The 9,280-nt window shown below is 38.9% G+C and overlaps 1 non-coding gene across 1 annotated transcript; it reads left to right on the top strand.

The window, feature by feature from the left end:
• Positions 1 to 1,292: 1,292 nt before the first annotated feature.
• Positions 1,293 to 1,398, top strand: LOC144228836 (U6 spliceosomal RNA). The gene has a single exon (XR_013334281.1). It is a non-coding gene; the product is annotated as a U6 spliceosomal RNA (small nuclear RNA).
• The last annotated feature ends 7,882 nt before the right edge of the window (positions 1,399 to 9,280 follow it).

Below are 9,280 nucleotides of genomic sequence, written 5' to 3'. Positions count from 1 at the left end.
AATTTGTACCTAATAATCATTTGGGCCTCTTCCCAAAGTTGCACTGAGTCAGCTGAGGGTGGCCTAATGAATCTGAACCACTGCCCCACTTGGTGCTGATACAGGTGGCCTGGAATCTTGCTTTGGAGAACCCTGAAATGTCACTGGTCTGTCCAAAACCACGTGAGTAGGGGACACAAATGGCTGGTGAAGACAGTAAATGCAGCTCATAGCACAGCTATGGTTCCCACTGAACAAAGAGCATAAAGAATGATCATCTTGGAATACAAAAACATTCAGGGCAAATCAGAGGGGTAATAGCTCTTATTGATTGAGATCAAAAGGTACTGCTTAGAAGTGAATAATCAAAACTCTTTTTACCCAGTTCTTTGCTTAAAGATTTTCCTAATTAGCAAACCCAGAGAGAGCTGTCAGTTTTGTTCAGAACTGGAGCAGTTGGTTTAAGCTTTATGCATCAACAGTTCCAGGAACTGTTGGACTAGAGGTATAAATAGAAAGCAATAACAGAAGCAATATATCATAAGAGTTAAAGCAAAGTATTTTAAACAATTTATTATCTTGGCGTGGGGGGAAGAGTGGGTGGGGGGTGTAGAATCAGAGATCTGCTCTGTGTACTTTTATCATAGCTGCAACAATCAAAGGAAATGTCTGGATTTCCGGATGTTCCTCAGAAATTCTGGTCTTAGTGAATTAAGAAAGGTTGTATGCAGGAAGTTGATATGTACCTATCTTTGCCATCTGTTATTTTATCACTACAGCTTCACTATTTTTTAGAACAAGAATCGGCAATGGCTATAGTTTCAAAAAAGACTGGTAGTTTACAGGTGGGAGGGCAGGGTGAGGGAGGGAGTGAGGTGGGAATGGGGATGCAGGTGGGGCTGTATCAAGCATAAGCTAGAAGGAAGAAGGCAATTAAGTGCTCCATTTCCATCTTAGGCTGATGTTTTTAGGAGACTTATTGCTCCCTAAGTGATTGGTGGTATGAGTTGTTAGGATAAAGGTGGTGAAATGGGTGAAATTGGGCCTTTGATAGATACCGTAGGTTGAGTTCCCTAAACATGTCCTGAGATGACGATGTGAGACAGGAGGTGATTTAGCAGGTGATTTCAGGTTAGCACTATAGAGAACAGGGGACTAGTCCTTCCCAAGGATTCTATGTAGAATACAGTTCAGCATGTTCCCACCAACTTTTCTCAGTCACTGGTTGAGAATGGCTCCTGGAAGGGGTTGCCACCTGGGCGTTTCTGGTCTGCCTCACCCACGCGTCAGGTGGACTTCCATGACCAGAGAAAGTGCTCGCTTCGGCAGCACATATACTAAATTGGAACGATACAGAGAAGATTAGCATGGCCCCTGCGCAAGGATGACACGCAAATTAGTGAAGCTTTCCATATTTTTGTAAAATTAATAGCTGGGCTTGAAAAAAAACATANTACTATGAAAAATTATATGCCAACAAATTGGACAACTTAGAAGAAATGGACAAATTCCTAAACACACACTCACTACCAAAATTCACATGGGAAGAAATAGAAAACCTGAACAGACCCATAACGAGTGAAGAAATCGAATCAGTTACCATGGCCAGAGAAAACCCTCAAGGAAAGGGTCACAAGAACTTAGTGGTTGGAGTGCCCAGAAATCTGGGAGCAAGGCAATATGGGTAAGGCACGAATACTTACAACAACAGTAGAAGACAGAGGATGGATTGTGATTCATAGATTGGGCATCTCCAGATAAGAGACTCCATTTGCATGTAAAGGATCCAAGAAGGTCTTCAGTTGAGAATAGGTGTTTGTCTTAAATTCATTTTCTTATTTTTCTCTATTTAAAAACTGACTTCTAAAAGCATATGGTGGGGTGCCTGGTTGGCTCAGGAAGTTAAGTATCCAATTTTGGGCTCAGGTCATGATCTCATGGTTCATGTGTTCGAGCCCCATGTCGGGCTCTGTGCTGACAGCTAGCTCAGAGCCTGGAGCCTGTTTCAGATTCTGTGTCTCCCTCTCTCTCTGACCCTCCCCTGCTCATGCTGTCTCTATCTCTCTCAGAAATAAAACAAAACATTTTTTAAAAATTTTAAATAATAAACAAAAGCATATGGTATAGAACATAACACACAGCATGGGTGAATATAGCTAATGGTACTATATTGCATATTTCAAAGTTGTTAGGAATTAACCTTAGAAGTTCTCATCACAAGAAAAAATTTTCTAACAATATATGGAGACAGATAACTAGGCTTACAGTGATGGTCATTTTGGTGTGCACAAATATGGAATCATCATGCTGTACATCTGAAAGTAACATAATATTTTATGTCTGTTATACCTCAAAATCAGAAAAATATATTTTCTGTAGTCACTCTGTCCTATGACTTTCCCATGAAAAAACTCCATAGATAGCTATATATAATATAATATGAAATATACTATAATATAACACAATGCATAATGTATTTCACAAAGAGCTGCTGTGGTAGAAAATAAAAACCATATTATTCTGTTGCCCATCTAACAGATCCTTCACTACCACCATCATTTTAAAAATTATATGATACTAATATTTAATGATAGATTATTATTTAATAACAAGTTCTTAAAAATAGTTAAGAATATCTTCTGGGTAGTTTCCTAGTAGACAGGCATTGCTTCCTCCCGTAAAGGCTGCCTACATATCATTTTCAGATTTTCCTTCTTCCACAGTGGGCTTTGTAATTGTAGCTTCTTCCTTCTACCCTTCCTTCCTTTATTTAATTGTTTTTCTTTGTTTTTAGTTTGAAGGAGCTGCAGAACTGAAAACCATCTTTGGGTTCCTCGGAGTTTCTAGTTCCAATCTAGATTTGGAATGGGGATTATTTCAGGCCTCCAGCCTTCTCCAAGGGCTTCTGAGTGATTGCATTTGCACTGCCTGACTGCTGGGATATCATTTGTTTCCCATAGGTGTGTGAGGGGCGCAGAGGAGAGGAAGACTGGCCACTCTGCAGTCTCCCTTGGTGACCAGCTAGAGTTTTGGGTAGACTCTAGAATGGGATATTCCCTTGCTGCTGCAACTCTAAGCCCATATGAATGAACTACCTGCCAAAGCAGCTTGGGTCTGAGACAGATAGAATAGGGAGCTAAGTCTGAGGAGACGGCTCGCATAATCTTAAACCACATTTGAGAGTACCCAAGAGGCTGCACTGGAGGGAAGAAGTCAGATATCAGATCCCCCTAAGTGGAAATTTCCCAAAGGACTCCATATACTATTAGCTGCTTGGTTCGGATGGAAATTCCCCCAAAACACTGAGGGTCTTGGTAGAGGGCCATATCATCTGCAAGGCTGAATTTTTTAGAGGAATGGTTCACCATGTCACAAAAGTCAGGTCATAATAAGTCCCATAAGCCCCTGCAAATCCAGAAGGTTTAAAAGCTGCTATGCTATAATGACTTTGGTTTCCTCATGGGTACTCGGGTATAAACCAGCCTGAGTTAACCAGAGTTTATGGGAGATTCGGTTATTCTGCTTCATTTAATTTTTGTAGTTATAAAACCTTCATTTTGTTTCAACACTTTAAATTTTTGTATCTGCTTGCCATAATGAACATCTAAAATGCAGGCACATTTTATTATTTCTGTCATTTCTGTGTTTAAAATTGATCATTATGAACCTATTATTCACCATATACTATTTTTGGTGCAATTAGGGAAGGCAATAGAATGTTATATCCTGAATAGACACTAATGTGAGTTTATTTTCTCATGGTTTGTTCTTTATTTAAAAGTCTAGGTAATTAAGGGTTGGGATTAGTAAGGATATGATGAATTGAGGGTTTGCATGGTAAATTTACCTTATGCTCATTTGTCCTTGGGTATGAATTTTTTTAGATGTGATTTTAAAGAGTTTTTCAATCTTGTTTTAGTTCATTAATCAGGTTATATTGTAAAGCATTTAAAGGCAAGACCCGGACTTTAATTCAATGCAGCAAATGTCTATTGAACGTCTGTGTGCCAGGCACCTGACTTCATTTCTTTTCTGTCTCCCCATCTTACAGGGTTTAATCCCTTAGGGATCACTCAGTACATGTGCTTGGTGGACACAAAAGTGAAGTATTAGAACAATCTTCGTGCTGTCCATAACATGTCATTTTGTTTCTCTTTTATTTGCAGTTTTCATGAAAATCTTCCCAAATTCAAATATTACCCAGATTGCCCTCTGCTACAGGGATTATTATTTAATTCTCTTAAATATTATAGCACTTTTGGATGACCATGATTAATAGTTAGCCCCAGAGGAATATTTCTGCTGCCCACAGCTAAGGCCCTGGCAGTGCAGAGAGATAAATACTTGAAGGACCTGCTCTTTTTATATATCCTTGTGGTACATATGGTGTACTAACACTGAGTCACACTTAACTTATTGAAAAAGCTGAGGAAAAGGCTTTGCCTCTTTTTGCCCCCCCCCCCCAATTCTCTAATATCAGTGTTAAAACTATAAGCAAGCACAATTTCTGGGAAAACTTACCTAGGAAACTCACAAAACAAAGCAGTTCCCCTTATGTGGCTGAACAATGTCTTAAATTATTTGAGAAGAAGCGTTCAGGGCCCATTAGCAATAGGTAAAAATATAATAATCTCATCTCTGCTCCCAGGAAAGCATAATCATGAAGGTCATGTTATAAAGCCCTTTTATCCATAAAAGGTGTTTTCAAGAGTTTTCACAATGATAAATCAGGCATTTGGAACTTGAAATGCATTTCCCTATTGAAATGATTATGTATAAATAGCAGCATTTTCAGATAGAAATTCCTCCCCAGAACTTTATAAGAAATGCTTTCAAATTCCAAATTCCAAGGAAAACCAATGGAGAAAAAAATCAGGGAAAATAATTTTAATTACCTCTCAAGAATTAAACCTAACCATCATCATAGAGACTTTATTGGTTGTAAGAAATACACAAATGTCAAGTCAAAAGCAAGAAGTAAAAGTGGACACATAAAGTTGAAGCTCTATGTCAACTTTTTCAATAACAAAGACACGGCCACAAAAGAAAAATGATCAGTCCAGTCAGTTACTCAGGCTTGCAGCTGTTGCCATATTGTGTATTCAGCCTATATGAACAGTATACCTTACAGAAATTCTATGAAAAGTGTTCCAAATGAACAAATTTGAGAACAAAATAAGGCTTTAAAATGACAGTTTAGACACATGATTTAGTGGGGTGTTGTTCACCTTGCTAGAAGATTTAAATGTCACATTACTTGAATGCCACCTAATAATGTTCACTAGCATTTTCCAGTGTTTAAATGTTCACCGTGGGCTATGGTTCTTAGTAAGTCACTTCCAAGCTTATTCTTTCTTATTTATTCATTAATTATTTCTAGAAATCCATAATGATGAGTTTTAAGAGTATGAAGAACATTGGATGTATTTTAAGAAAGACTTATAATTTTGGAAATCCCCAAGAATTTTTATTGCTTATTCCTAAATCCCAAATATTAATATATGTCTGGGATTTGGAAATATAACAGTAACAATGAAAAGAAAGAGTAGTTTTTAAAATAGAAGTGCCCATGGGGGCTGTGACACATTAACATAGCATATTAACATCTTGAGGTAAATTAAATTATTAGAATTCCAGGTTAGTTGGGTAAGCTGCAGGCTGCCAAAGCACCTTTTCTTTTTCTTAAGAAAACACTTTACCTTAATTGTTTCAGTGTCTTTCTCTCTCATAGACTCTAAGCAATGTTGAATATAGTAGTTATGACATCTCCTTTGTCACTAGACTCCCCAGTGCCTCACACAAAGTTGAACACATAGTAGCTTCTCAGTAAGTATTTCCACAATGAAAACTAGTGAACACCTGAACAAAAACAGAAGTGTGGGGAGGGTGGTATGTAGACAGGGAAGGTGTGCGAAGTGGCTATGGAACTTGACCTGGGTACCCAGGAAGGAAAGGGAAAGGAAGAAGATCTGTGCATTAAGCAAAACAGAGGAAGACCTCAGACAACATGACAATATTGGTTGCCTGAATGCAAAGGACGGGGGTCTTGAAAAGACAGAGGAGAAAGTTGCTCAGAGAGAAGTATCCCTTTCCTCACAATGCTGTCTGGAATGGCCCCAAAGGATATAGGCCATCACACTGCTTCAGTTAACAGCCTCCCACCCCCAACTTTAGGGAGTTCCCACCTCCAACACACCATGTGCTAAAGTGGACCAGGTAACAAACAGAATTGTGAGGAGTTTACCAAAAATTACTTAATTAATTAAAATAAAATGTCTCCTTGAATACATTTGAAGGCAAAAGCTACAAGAGTCCAGAATGGACACTGAGGTTGGAATCTATTGCCTGTCCTGTCCCATTTGCCTCTTAGTGATGGGGTTACAAAGTAAGATACAAAGTTACCAGAATTTTAAACTTAGGGTTTCAGCTTAGGTGAATTTTTTTTCACATGCTAAACATGAATGACTTCGGTTGGAGAGTAGAGAAGCAGTTTAAGCTGACTGAAGATGAAGGAAAATACTTACATTGAGGCTGAGAGCTAGACAGAGCTAGAGATAGACCCTAAGAGCCTGGTGAATGCCATTCTCGAAGTGTGTGCCTCAGCCTCCAGGTCACTACTACTCAATATACGCTCTGTGGACAAGCAGCAGCAATGGCATCACCTTTTAAAATACAGACTCTGGGGCCCCAGACCTTCTGAATCAGAATTTGAATCTTGTCTTTGAAAAGATGCTCAGATTATTTGAATTTATATTAAACTTGGATAAGCACTGGTCAAGGAAATATGAAGCCATTAAGATTTCATATGGGGAACTATCAAACACATGTGTGTTCTAGAAGGGGGATTACAGAGAATGGATGAGGAGCCTAGTGTGGAGGTAGAGAACAATTACAAGGATATTCCAACAATTTAGGCATGAAATGCTGTGGGCTTGATCATCGAGATGAGAAGGAAATACAAAGGAAACATCTAGAATTAAGATCTGTTTGAAAGGTAGAATCAGCAGGACTTGGAGACTAATTAGATATGGGTTTTAGAGACAAGAGGGGAGTGAAAGAAGGTAAGTGGTATCTAGGTTTTCTCCCAAGAAGGCTGAAGTGACAAATGGTGGTCAATAGGCATTGCAGCAAATAGACCGGTGACAAATCACAATGCACTATACAAATAATAGCATTTTAAACAACTTTTAGACTTTTTTCCTCTGTGATTGTTTTATATTCTGATTTTCTTAAGGTAAAAAAAATTATTAATGGGCTTAACTATCGTCCTTGTAAAACTTTAACTTGGAGCCTATTACAGACAGAAAGCTGAAAACCAGTGACAAAGTCAAGAAGTAAGAAACTCAGAAGATGGGGAATTAGTGAATGGTCGTTTTAGAGCTGACTGAAAGAGGAAATGGGTACACAATCAGAAGTCACTGACAGTAGGTAGTGACTATAGTGCTACACTGTTCAGTGTGGTAGCAACTAGCCACATGTGGCTACTGAGCCCCTAAAATATCACTTGTTAAATTGAGATGCCATGTAAGTGAAAAATATGCACAGGAGTCAAAAGACTTAATATAAAAAAGTATATAACATGATTGTTAACATGTTATTAACATCGATTTCACGTGCTGCTTTTCGTGTATATGGCTCCCGTTTGAGCCCTACATTATATTTCTACTTAACAGTGCTGGAAGAGAGAAGGACTATGACACAGTTATTGAGTTCCTTGGTTCTTGCATCTCATCTTGCATATGCCTTCACCATGTGGACTGGCTGGCCAAGGGTTTCTAGTTCTATCTTGATTTTCTTCTTTGTTCATTGTTTACCACCAGTAAGTAGTATAAGTAGTGGAAGGACACGGTCTATGATCTACCAATTCTCTTGGACAGATCTTCTTCCCTCTTCCACTACAGCCTGTCCTTCAGTTCGTCTGCCACCATAAAAGATTTCTTGAAATTGGGTCAAGGTGATTAGGGTTGGAAGGAATCTTCAGGATAATCTAATCCTGCACTCTTTGTTTATGGGTGAAAAATCCAGAGGCCTAGAAATGTCAGTCAGTACACCTAGATTGTATTTTTTTCTACTACCTAATACTTTTCCCCCAGATGAGACCTGTTGACGTAAAACAGAGTTTTATCTTCAGAGACAAGTGGCTGCACAAAGATGTGACAGGAGGCTTAAGGTAGATTTGACCACTTCCTTGGAGATGATGGGAAAACAGTTGAAGGATTTATTTTATGAAACTTCTGCTTCACCTGGAGAGAGTTTGCTTAGAAGAGGAGAAATCAATCATTTGCAGAGATGGGAAAAGATTTAGGGGGAAAATGTGGGAAGATAGAGAGTCAACAAGAGATGAATACAAGTTTCCCAAACAGCAGTGAAAGCTTTGTCTCTAATCATGCATCATAGTAAGTTGTAGGTATCCAAACAGAAAATATTACAAAAAGAAACATGTAGAAGCCTTACTGACCAGTGTTTACTCTTTTAGATATAATAGTTTAATGTTTATTTATTTATTTTTGAGGGAGAGAAAGAGAGAGAACACATGTGCAGGGTAGGCGCAGAGAGAGAGGGAGACAGAGAATCCCAAGCAGATTCTGTGCCATCAGCTTGGAGCCATCTCCAAGAACCATGAGGTCATGACCTGAGCCAAAATCAAGATTTGGATGCTTAACCAACTGAACCACCCAGGTGCCTTTACATATAATTGATAATGGCTAGTATATTTAATTTGGCTATAGACGAGGAAAACATGGGATACGTCTGTGGTCTACCAATGGGAGAAGGAGCTCCCTCTACTCCAACAGGACCTCATCTTAAATGATCACAACTGTAGCAACCCTCTTTCCAAGTAAGGTCACATTGTGAGGTGCTGGGGGCTAGGGTTTAACATATATTTTTGGAGGATACAATTCAACCATAGATGATATTTTAATAGAAAGTTTACCAAGACTTTGGGTCCAAAGAAGATGCCATAAACCCATTTCTCCCTGCTTATCCCTGCTAGTAAAGCTATAAACTGTGGAAATAATGAAGAAAAGGACAACTCTAAAAGGTGTTCGAACAATGGCAAACTGGTTTGGGACCCCAGCACTGGAGGAAAAACACAGCAGCTGGATGTCTTACATTTCTCCACCCAACAGAAAAAGATGACTCAGACTCTGCATTTTCTGACCAAACTAGCAAAGGAAGACAGTCTATGTAGGTTCCTTTCTCCTACAGATCAAATAGACCCTCTGACAACACCAAGTAAACCTCCAGTACCACTCAAAAGGGTTATCAGTTGGGAGCTCCACTACCAATAAATGCCCAG

This window comes from Crocuta crocuta, unplaced genomic scaffold, assembly GCF_008692635.1.
Source record: "Crocuta crocuta isolate KB4526 unplaced genomic scaffold, BGI_CrCroc_1.0 scaffold253, whole genome shotgun sequence".
Lineage (NCBI taxonomy): Eukaryota > Metazoa > Chordata > Mammalia > Carnivora > Hyaenidae > Crocuta > Crocuta crocuta.
The sequence above is the reverse complement of the archived record's forward strand: the minus strand, read 5'-3'. Positions and strand labels throughout refer to the sequence as shown.